Raw genomic sequence first — 12,459 nt, forward strand, 5'->3', positions numbered from 1 at the left:
CCATGTGAGCCGCATGGAAGATGGCAGGATCCCCAAAGACACATTGTACAGCGAGCTCGCCACTGGTATCAGACCCACCGGCCGTCCATGTCTCCGTTACAAAGACGTCTGCAAACGCGACATGAAATCATGTGACATTGATCACAAGTCGTGGGAGTCAGTTGCCAGCATTCGCCAGAGCTGGCGGGCAGCCATAAAGACAGGGCTAAATTGTGGCGAGTCGAAGAGACTTGGTAGTTGGCAGGAAAAAAGACAGAGGCGCAAGGGGAGAGCCAACTGTGCAACAGCCCCAACAAACAAATTTCTCTGCAGCACCTGTGGAAGAGCCTGTCACTCCAGAATTGGCCTTTATAGCCACTCCAGGCGCTGCTTCACAAACCACTGACCACCTCCAGGCGCGTATCCATTGTCTCTCGAGATAAGGAGGCCCAAAAGAAATTCCTGCAGACAATAAATCCACTAGGAAGCTATTCAAACATGCAGTGACAACATTTGGCTTCTTTAATGTTTATAAAAAATAAGACATGGTATGCACTTTTCTGAAGTAATTTTGAAATGAAGAATAGCGTGTACATTAGATCTCCCACAACTATATTCAACAATTATTGTAAGACAGCTGAACACAGATAAAGCCAAGAATACAACTGCCTAGTGAGGGAGAACACGGGCAGGAACAAATTTGAGTATGTCTCTATATTTTGTAAGTATTCTTTTCTTTATGATTACTCAAAAATAACCAAGTAAGCAAAAAAAAATGCAAGATCTGGAATGACTATAGCATTACTCAAGTGAGAGGGACGTTTGAAATAAAAAGTCCTGAATTTGAACACATTTACTCTTTTGGCAACACTAATTATTGTTTTATATTCACGTCATCAAGACAGGTAAGTTAGTTTAATCTTTTAAGTTACATATATATTTCTTGGTTTACACCACAAGGTGAGGGAGAGACATCCCATTCAGTGGCATAGGGAGTGCTGAAAGAAAAAAAAGTGGGGTATAGTTTCTGCTTTGGGGGCAATTGCTGATTCACACACAAATGGCACTAGTTTTCTGAATTGAATTTTTTGCTTAAGTCCAAACCCATTTGTCCATCACCGAAAGTAAAATCTTCCATGAGGCAACAGAATCAGGCAGTGTCTTAGAAATTTTCTTTTGCATTAAAAATATTCCTTGATACATTTAATAGTAGTAACCTGGTACAGTTTTAATGGAGCTGATGGTGGATTTATCACAAAAATAAGCATTTTTAATCAATCTAGACCACCTATGAGTAGCCTGATTTTAAATCTGTAAATTATTTATAAAAACTATACAAAATCATTTACATGATCAGGACACAGTAGTCAGTTTAATAAATTGAATATTTAAACCATGCCGATTAGTACCCCATCACCTAAAAAAAAAACCTTAATTTTAAGAACCACTTCAAAGGCCTACAAACAGGCACAATTCACAGAAATTTGCCATGGTGGTCAATTCAATCTGTAATGTGGTCAGATTTGTGGGCAGGGATGGTTTCCAGCATAATTTTTTTTAAAATAGCACATAAAGAACCCAGAAATTCAATCCTACTGGATGTAACTTGGGCTTGAAATTCCTCTGTCCTTTCCACTGGTCTGGCCAATTTGCAAGCAGAAACCCTACCCCAATGTATTTAAGCTTTTCTTTACATTAGTCACCATGGTTATCAGTGAAAAAAGTGCCAGGATAGAGTGCATGGATGACAGCGTCAGATGTGGTTTTAAGCATATAATTCAACCTCAATGTCAGAGAGGGAAGTTAGATCTCAGAATGGGCAGTACAGTGAGAACACCAACCCAAGGTAAGGGACTTATAAAACAAACGAGAGAAGGTGTTTCAGCTCAAAGTACTAAATCTTTATTTTTAAAACCCAAGCAACAAAAGAACTGGGAGACCAAGAGACAAAGACAATGCAAGTGTGACAGGCATACAAAGAGAGAAAGTAGACAAAAGAGTACGAGAAAAACAGAATCAATTACAGTAAGGCGATTTTAAAAAATTGTCATGAGCAACGCCAAAGGAGATCAACTGTTAATGCTGGACGTTCTCACCTAAAACTCATAGCAAGTTAGGTACACGTTTATTTTTAACAATAACCCCGTCTCTGGTGACCCAGCTTCCTTCCCCCTGACCCCCGTGAGGATCCATTGCTCTAAAACGTGCTGATTCGAATAGGGTCTTTCGGAAAATAAACGACACCTAAAATCAGTTAACGAACGCAATTAAATACCGTCATTTGTTATTCTGCGAATTAGATTTCACGTCAAATTGCCAACAATGTGATTAGGCTGCCGCAGCCCCAGCCCTTTCAAATTGCAGCTGTTGTACAGGGAGCCCCTCAAACACGCTCGCTGGATTTCAGGCTCTCATGGCGCCTTTAGGCCTCGACTTCCTGTTACAAATTAAAATGACCCCCCGGCCCACAAACAAACACGAATCTTCTCCGTACAGAGTGTACACATTAAGATCATAAGATAATCCCACAAAGCCCGAAACTTTAACATGCATTAAAACTCACAAACCAGGGATGGGTTTACCTATACAGCACAGCACAGCACAGCTCCTTCCCGCACAGCTCCGACACAAAGAGGCTCAACGCAGGTCCTCCCAGTCAAGGGTAACTTCACGACAAAGAGCATCAAACCAGGTCCTCCCAGCCAAGAAAGACTCCAGACTAAAAAAAATTTTTTCCAAAATATACTTTATTCATAGATCTGTAAAAATTACATTACCAGTTTCAAACAGCACCAAGTCAAAAAATACAAACAGTGCAAAGGAGGTCTGTTTGCTTCATGCCTGTCATGCCAATTACATTTTTACATTTTACAGCAAACGAAAATTTTCCCGATACAGTTGGAGGGGTTTCCAATGAATCCAGCCCCTCAGTTCAGCTTGCTGGGAGGACCTTACACTGTGGTCTTTCCCCATTGAGCCTTTGCTGCGGCTGCCCCAAGCTTTAGTGCGTCCCTCAGCACGTAGTCCTGGACCTTGGAATGTGCCAGTCTGCAACATTCGGTGGTGGACAACTCTTTGCGCTGGAAGACCAGCAAGTTTCGGGCAGACCAAAGGGCGTCTTTCACCGAATTGATAGTCCTCCAGCAGCAGTTGATGTTTGTCTCGGTGTGCGTCCCTGGGAACAGCCCGTACAGCACAGACACCTGTGTTACAGAGCTGCTTGGGATGAACCTCGACAAAAACCACTGCATCTCTTTCCACACCTGCTTTGCAAAGACACATTCCAGGAGGAGATGGGCGACCGTCTCTTCCCCACCACAGCCACCGCGGGGGCATTGCGCGGAGGGGGCGAGAGTTCGGGCGTGCAGGAAGGATCTGACGGGGAGGGCTCTTCTCACCACCAGCCAAGCTACGTCTTGGTGCTTGTTTGAAAGTTCTGGTGATGAGGCATTCCGCCAAATGACTTTGGCGGTCTGCTTGGGGAACCATCCGATAGGATCCCTCGTCTCCTTTTCCCGTAGGGCCTTGAGGACATTCCGTGCAGACCATTGCCTGATGGATCGGTGGTCAAAGGGTGTTTTCCCGCAGAAACTGCTCCACGAAGGATAGGTGGTACGGCACGGTCCAACTGCATGGAGCGTTCCGCGGCAATGTGACCAGGCCCATCCTTCGCAACACCGGGGACAGATAGAACCTCAGCACGTAGTGACACTTGGAGTTTGCGTACTGGAGGTCTACACCTCACAGCTTGATGCAGCCGCACACGAAGGTGGTCATCAGGATGAGGGCCACGTTGGGTAGATTTTTCCCGCCCTTATCCAGAGATTTGAACATCGTGTCCCTCCGGACCCTAACTAAAAAAATCCTCCTTATCTTAGGTTTATCTTATAGATACAGCACTGAAACAGGCCCTTCAGCCCACCGAGTCTATGCCGGCCATGAACCACCCATTTATACTAATCCTACACTAACCCCATATTCCTACCACATCCTCACCTGTCCCTATATTCCCCTACCACCTACCTATACTAGGGGCAATTTATAATGGCCAATTTACCTATCAACCTGCAAGTCTTTGGCATGTGGGAGGAAACCGGAGCACCTGGAGGAAACCCACGCAGACACAGGGAGAACTTGCAAACTCCACACAGGCAGTACCCAGAATTGAAACTAGGTCGCTGGAGCTGTGAGGCTGCGGTGCTAACCACTGCGCCACTGTGCCGCCCGGTCCATTTTAGATCCCCAGATGAAGCGGAAAATGGCTCGGGTGACTGCCACAGCACAGGAGTGGGGTATGGGCCAGATTTGCGCCACGTACAGCAACAACGTGAGCGCCTCGCACCTGATGACCAGGTTCTTACCCACAATGGAGAGAGATCGCTGCCCCCACATGCTCAACTTTTGTTGTACCTTGGCTACTCGCTCCTCCCATGTTTTGGTGCACGCCCCGGCCCTTCCGAACCATATCCCCAGCACCTTCAGGTAGTCTGACCTGACAGTGAAGGGGACAAAGGATCGGTCAACCCAGTTCCCAAAGAACATGGCCTCGCTCTTGCCGTGGTTAACTTTGGCTCCCGAGGCCAGTTCGAACTGGTCGCAGATGCTCATCAGTCTGCGCACGGACAGCAGATCCGAGCAGAAGACGGCGACGTCATCCATGTACAGGGAGGTTTTCACCTGAGTGCCTCCACTGCCTAAGATTGTCATCCCTCGTATGCTCGCATCTTTCCAGACTAAAATAGGCGCAACACAAACGCCTTCAACTGCAACATAAAGTGTTAAACGGCCTAGTTGGTTGCCAGTAAATACCAGACATCATCTGCCAAATGGAAATCACTAACTTTGATTTAAAATGTGACCTTTTGAGAGATGTCACATTAGAAAACACAGCATTCTATATAAGATAATTTTGCAATTCGAATTGTGTCCTTTTAACAGGCCCGATACCTGATCAGCGTTTGGATTGTGTTTGGAGCGTTGATGTTTTCTCTGAATATTTAGTAATCAAATGCTATCACGGTATTAAATATGAAATGGGAAACACTGAATTTTATTTTTAAGAACATACCTTTTGGCAGCCTAATCTAAGATAGGATGGTAGCAAACCTAGCTGTAATCTGTTGTTACTCTTGCTGATCATAAAAGTCACCAACATTTTGACAGTACTGTGGCATCTACTATCAGTATGAGAGAGACAGAGGGAAATGTCCCGACTCCAGAAAAGTATGCAAAATCTGCTCCGGTTGCAGTCGATGGGGGTCGAGGTCAAGGAGGACCTCCAAGAGGTGAAGAGCCAGCAGGCCTCGCTCTTTGCCAGGGAGGCCTCCAAGATCATCTTCCGGTCCAGAGTCCGCTCCATCGAGCAGGATGAGACGTGCTCGTGTTACTTCTTCCAAAAGGTACACAGAGAGAGCTCTGTTATCAGCAGCCTGAAGGAAGAGGATGGCTCGGTAATGTCTTCGCAGTCTGACATACTAAGGATCAGCAAATCCTTTTATGCTGGGCTGTATGACGCGAAGCCCACAGACAGCAGAGCCTCCCAGTCCTTCCTGTCATCTATCACAGAGATCTTAGATGACAGCAGGAGGGAGAGACTGGATAAGCCGCTAACTCTGGATGAGCTGACAAAGGCCGTCGAGTCCTTCGAGACGAGTAAAACTCCCGGAAGCGATGGCTTACCGGTCGAGTTGTACTCGGCCCTGTGGGACTGGGTCAGCCCGGACCTGCTCGAAGTATACGAGAATATGCTCCTGGCCGGCAGCATGTCAGAATCCATGAGGAAAGGCATCATCACCCTCATCTACAAGCGGAAGGGGGAGAGGGCAGAAATTGGCGGCCCATCTAACTGCTTAATGTTGACTACAAGATTCTGTCCAAAGTCATAGCCAGTCGAGTCAAGTCTGCTCTGGTGTTGGTGATTCAACCTGATCAGACCTGTACTGTACCTGGGCAGGAAGATCTCCGATAGTCTCGCGCTACTCAGGGATACGATCGCCTATATGCGGGACAGGAGAGTGGACGCCTGCCTCATCAGCCTGGACCAGGAGAAGGCTTTTGACAGGATATCGCACACCTACATGATGGACGTGCTTTCCAAAATGGAGTTTGGGGAGGGAATCTGCAATTGGATCAAACTGCTCTACACAAACATCAGTAGCGCAGTCTCAATCAATGGGTGGGAATCGGAAAGTTTCCCCATCCAATCTGGAGTCAGACAGGGCTGTCCTCTCTCCCCGGTCTTGTTTGTTTGCTGTATTGAACCCTTTGCTGAGGAAGGATGCGAGCCTAAGAGGGGTGACAATCCCAGGCAGTGGAGGCACTCAGGTTAAAACCTCCCTGTACATGGATGACGTCGCCGTCTTCTGCTCGGATCCGCTGTCCGTGCGCAGACTGATGAGCATCTGCGACCAGTTCGAACTGGCCTCGGGAGTCAAAGTTAACCACGGCAAGAGCGAGGCCATGTTCTTTGGGAACTGGGCTGACCAATCCTTTGTCCCCTTCACCGTCAGGTCAGACTACCTGAAGGTGCTGGGGATATGGTTCGGAAGGGCCAGGGCGTGCACCAAAACCTGGGAAGAGCAAGTAGCCAAGGTAACACAAGCTGAGCATGTGGGGGCAGCAATCTCTCTCCATTGTGGGTAAGAACCTGGTCATCAGGTGCGAGGTGCTCACGTTGTTGCTGTACGTGGCGCAGGTCTGGCCCATACCCCACTCCTGCGCTGTGGCGGTCACCCGAGCCATTTTTCGCTTCATCTGGGGATCTAAAATGGACCGGGTCCGGAGGGACACTATGTTCAAACCTCTGGATAAGGGCGGGAAAAATGTACCCAACGTGGCCCTCATCCTGATGACCACCTTCGTGTGCGGCTGCATCAAGCTGTGTGTAGACCTCCAGTACGCAAACTCCAAGTGTCACTACGTGCTGAGGTTCTATCTGTCCCCGGTGTTGTGAAGGATGGGCCTGGTCACATTGCCGCGGAACGCTCCATCCAGTTGGACCGTGCCGTATCACCTATCCTTCGTGGAGCAGTTTCTGCGGGAAAACACCCTTTGACCACCGATCCATCAGGCAATGGTCTGCACGGAATGTCCTCAAGGCCCTACGGGAAAAGGAGACGAGGGATCCTATCGGATGGTTCCCCAAGCAGACCGCCAAAGTCATTTGGCGGAATGCCTCATCACCAGAACTTTCAAACAAGCACCAAGACGTAGCTTGGCTGGTGGTGAGAAGAGCCCTCCCCATCAGATCTTTCCTGCACGCCCGAACTCTCGCCCCCTCCGCGCAATGCCCCCGCGGTGGCTGTGGTGGGGAAGAGACGGTTGCCCATCTCCTCCTGGAATGTGTCTTTGCAAAGCAGGTGTGGAAAGAGATGCAGTGGTTTTTGTCGAGGTTCATCCCAAGCAGCCCTGTAACACAGGAGTCTGTGCTGTACGGGCTGTTCCCAGGGACGCACACCGAGACAAACATCAACTGCTGCTGGAGGACTATCAATTCGGTGAAAGACGCCCTTTGGTTTGCCCGAAACTTGCTGGTCTTCCAACGCAAAGAGTTGTCCACGACTGAGTGTTACAGACTGTCACATTCCAAGGTCCAGGACTACGTGCTGAGGGACGCACTAAAGCTTGGGGCAGCCGCAGCAAAGGCTCAATGGGGAAAGACCACTATGTAAGGTTCCCCCACCAAGCTGAACTGAAGGGCTGGATCCATGGGAAACCCCTCGAACTGTATCGGGAAAATTTTCATTTGCTGTAAAATGTAAAAATGTATATGGCATGACAAATGTGAAATGGAAGGGTTGTGAGGCAACTCATGATTGTAATGAAGTAAACGGACCTCCTTTGCACTGTTTGTATTCTTTGACTTGGTGCTGTTTGAAACTGGTAATGTAATTTTTACAGATTTTTATGAATAAAGTATATTTTTGAAATAAATTTAAAAGATCTACTATCAGTACATTTATTTCTGTAAAAAAAAACATCAGATTCAATATTTTCAATGTTTACTACTTTTAACAAGGTTAACAAATGTCTTCATTTAAATCCAGTCCTTAAAACTGTCAGCCGCGGCTCAATTGACAGCACTCTTGCCTCTGACCCAGTGGATTTAAGTCCTACTCCAGGTCTTGAGTGCAAGAATCAAGGCTGACACTCCAGTAGAATACTGAGAGAGGGCTGCACTGTCAGAGGTGCTGTCATTCATATGGGATGTCTAACCGAGGTCCCATCTGCCCTCCTAGACTATTTTGAAGATGAACAGGGGAGTTCTACCCCCAGGTCCTGGCTAAGATTTATCCCTCAACAAACATCACAAAAACAGTTTATGTGGTTATTACCACATTGCTGTTTGTGGGAGCTTGCTGAGTGCAAACTGGTTGCTGTGTTTCCTACACTGCAACAGTGACTACTTTTCAAAAGTACTTAATTGGCTGTAAAGCACTTTGAGACGTCCTGTGGTCGTGAAAGGTGCAATATAAATGCAAGTCGTTCCTTTTATCTTTCTAAGGCCACTTGCCATTTCTGACCAAAGCAGGCAGGTAATGTATTCTGAGGCCTCCCTGAGCTGGCATGTGGTCAAGGATGTCTCACTGATTTTTCCTGGTGTCACTGTTGTTTCATGTTTTATTTATTTCTGTGTCTTTATGTGTCTATGTTTGTGTTCCATTCTTTTTTCTCTTTTTAGGGATTTTACATGGTTTTTTTCATTGTGGTGTCTATATTTCTGTGTCAGCTTTCTCTTTTATTCTTTCTGTAAGTCTCTCCATCACTGAATCTCCTCTATATCTTCCAATCTCTCTGCATGATTCTTACATATGTTACTGATGTATCTGATTTCTTTGTAGAATATGTAGCAAGTTGGTAGCCAACATATGGGGTCACTAGTTGATCGCAGGGTCAGGCAAGAAGAAAGCACCTGGAAGCTGCAGCAATATGTATATGTTGAGGGGACTGTGACCAAGGCCTGGAAGGGAGTGGAGAGGGAAGTGGACTGGGGTTTGAGAGTATTTGGAGAGGATGAGAGCATCTTGAGGTGGCTGCGTATCGGAGCATTGAGAGAGATACAATTGTATAAAATTTATATTTATCTGAAAGTATTCCAACCAGTCCACTTTGATTCTCAAATTGTGTTTGCTGCCACTAAAAATAAAACTGGTTTAACAGCTTAAACATCCACTCCCTCCACCACCAGCGCACCACGGCTGAAGTGTGTACTATGTACAAGACGCACTGCAGTAACTCACCAAGGCGCTTTAGATAGCACCTTCCAAACCCGTGACCTCTACCACCTAGAAGAACAAGAACTGCAGGCGCATGGGAAGAACCTACCAATAACAAAACTAGAAGGGGAAAAAAAGATGACCCAATCAAATCATTCCAGACACTTCAGAGGGAGGAAAACTGCTGTGACAAGCCTCAAGTGCATAGCTTGGCCAATGGACTCAGACAGCTGAAGATGGGGGAGAAATTTTGTAAGAAATTCTGAAATCATGAGGCTTAAGAGCTGAATTCCCACCCCTCTGCTCCCCACATGGCATAGTAACCCGAGAAGCCAGAAACACATTGGCATTGTTGTTATGCAAAATTATGAGAAATATGAGATAATGCATTCCTGTCATTTGCATATATTTTGAATACAGTCACCTATGAAATGATTTCTCCATCCCCGTCACCTCCACTGCCATAGAAAATCCAGGAAAGTGCACAAGTACCGCTACTTGCCAAAATTATGCCAGGGATCCGTAAGACAAACCTCCCAATAAGGAAAAGAAAAAGGTGAACCAATTGATTCTCTCTAAATGCATTTCGATTAAAAAAAAGTTTGCTACTTTTGTTTAGTAACTGGAATTTCCATGTTCAAAATAAGGTGTTAAACAAAATATAAACATCAATAATAAACATCATAATAGCTTCATTAAAGTTTTTATTTGAAAGCCTGTGTCTCTGAAATGCCTGAACATGGACCTTGACATTGTGTGCTGAAGGCTGATTCTGCAATCTGAGCATGTGCAGTGCAGCAATTACCTAGCATGCATCAGTCCAATTGCTTGAATGTTTCAACTTCCTCCAGTATCTACTTTATTGCAATTAGAGGCCAAATTTCCAAACCTTTTTCGGGTAAAGAGAGAAATGAAAGAAAGAGAGCGTGCCTTTTCTCGTCTTAATTTGAGTTATTTTCCTTTTTGTAAAAAATAATGAATTGAATTTTAAATGTTTCTTCGGCAAATAGCAAGACTGTGATTATCACCAGCTGCATTTTATTGATAGTTAGAAGATGTAATCATTCAAATTAGCGACAAGTCTGAGACACAGCTACAGAGAGACATATGTCCAGAAACCAATCAAGGATCGTTGAAGTCAGTGTTTGTGGAGATCTCTTACCAGCCAGGCTGTCAAACCTGGAACCCACCCCATCCTTCTGTCCTCACTGCTGACAGACCACACAGTCCCCACTGGGTGGGCTGTAGGAGTCATTCAATTTACAGTTCCACTTTCATACATTCAACCTCAGCATTTCCTAAGGACGTTTGCGCGCAATCTTATTTGTTGCTACAGACACTTTCTCATAGACGTTCAGACATTCCAGGCATTTATTAACTATTTCTAAATATTGTGGGTTAAACTACACCATTACTTTTGTAAATGAATGTGTAACCTTTCACACAGTTACAATATAAAAACAGCGCAGCAATAGAAGGTATCTTCAGGGAACTAACCTGGCTGCTGCTTTCCTGGTTAGCACTCTCTATCCTCGTCTCTGGCATTCACCCAAAATTATTAAGCAACAGTTCCCTCTTTGGTTCCCCTCAGATCATTTTCTGTAACTCTATTAATCCTTTAACCGTGAAGCAAGTGATAACAAGCAAAATTATAATGAGAACCTCTGAAGACCATCAAAGACTTTAAATTCAGATTTTAAGGATGTCTCGTCTATCAGTAAAATATAATGCCCCTCAGAGCAGTTTATTCAATCGCCGTCTGCATGTCATTGTGTATGACAACCAGGTGCTTTTCTTGCTAGTAACGTATGTAAATCACATGAAAGAAGCTGACTTGGCACCCATGGACTGACAACCATTGCTCTCATTCTTTGTTCTCTACTTTCCCCTTTTAATATTGATTCACAGTTTCGGGACTGATGGAGGTAGCTGAGACAGTTCCCAACCAGCACTACCCCCACCCCCATCACTGCATGAGGCAATCAAAATGTTGATGTTGATTGTCTGGTCCAGAATTCTGGAATGATCTTTTCAGCCATCATAAAAAAACAAAATGAATATTACATATGAATGAGACAGTGTACGTGTAGGGCTACTTTTAAATCTCCCATAATTTTTTGGCAATATTAAGTTGGAATTTACACCTTAACTAGGTTCTCAAGGATATCAGCATATTTACATTCACTGATACTCAACAACTTCGGTTGCATTAACTATACTCAACGTTCCCTACTTATTATGGGTAACAGGCTCAGAAGTGTTAATAGTTACGTGTCATGCTCCAGGGAGTGAGTGTTCATGTAATTTTCTCAACTAGTTGCCTGCAGTGACCATCTACAGACGAGCATTAATAATTTAATAATCTAATCGAACACTTGTTCTATAAGTAAACTCGGGTTGATTAGCATCAATTACTCTAAATCAGGTCAGACCCAAAAGCAGAGGGAGTCATTACCTCAAAATGACACACATTATCTTCTTCTTCTTCTTTGGCCTCCTTGTCTCGAGACACAATGGGTAAGCGCCTGGAGGTGATCAGTGGTTTGTGAAGCAGCATCTGGAGTGGCTATAAAGGTCAATTCTAGAGTGATAGACTCTTCCACAGGTGCTGCAGATAAAATTGGTTGTCGGGGTTGTTACCCAGTTGGCTCTCCCCTTGCGCTTCTGTCTTTTTTCCTGCTAACTGCTAAGTCTCTTCGACTCACCACACTTTAGCCCCGCCTTTATGGTTGCCCGCCAGCTCTGGCGATCACTGGCAACTGACTCCGACGACTTGTGATCAATGTCACAGGACTTCATGTCGCGTTTGCAGACGTCTTTAAAGCGGAGACATGGACGGCCGGTGGGTCTGATACCAGTGACGAGCTCGCTGTACAATGTGTCCTTGGGGATCCTGCCATCTTCCATGCGGCTCACATGACCAAGCCCTCTCAAGCGCCGCTGGCTCAGTAGGGTGTATATGCTGGGGATGTTGGCCGCCTCGAGGACTTCTGTGTTGGAGATGCGGTCCTGCCACCTGATGCCAAGGATTCTCCGAAGGCAGCGAAGATGGAATGAATTGAGACGTCGCTCTTGACTGACATACGTTGTCCAGGCCTCGCTGCCGTAGAGCAAGGTACTGAGGACGCAGGCTTGATACACTCGGACTTTTGTGTTCCGTGTCAGTGCGCCATTTTCCCACACTCTCTTGGCCAGTCTGGACATAGCAGTGGAAGCCTTTCCCACGCGCTTGTTAATTTCTGCATCGAGAGACAGGTTACTGGTG

General features: G+C 45.7%; 1 protein-coding gene across 17 annotated transcripts in view; it reads right to left on the reverse strand.

The window, feature by feature from the left end:
• Positions 1 to 2,698, reverse strand: part of LOC137358626 (zinc finger CCCH domain-containing protein 10-like) — a 112,967-nt gene extending 110,269 nt beyond the window's left edge. For 10 of the 17 annotated variants that reach the window (XM_068024731.1, XM_068024728.1, XM_068024734.1 and 7 more), the window contains exon 1: positions 2,562 to 2,698. The gene's annotated coding sequence lies outside the window, so the exon portion shown is untranslated. Of the gene's footprint in view, positions 1 to 2,542 lie in introns of all 17 variants that reach the window. The other 7 variants (XR_010971257.1, XR_010971258.1, XM_068024725.1 and 4 more) reach the window with 4 other exon arrangements.
• Positions 2,699 to 12,459: the final 9,761 nt, after the last annotated feature.

Source organism: Heterodontus francisci, chromosome X (assembly GCF_036365525.1).
Source record: "Heterodontus francisci isolate sHetFra1 chromosome X, sHetFra1.hap1, whole genome shotgun sequence".
Taxonomy (NCBI): domain Eukaryota; kingdom Metazoa; phylum Chordata; class Chondrichthyes; order Heterodontiformes; family Heterodontidae; genus Heterodontus; species Heterodontus francisci.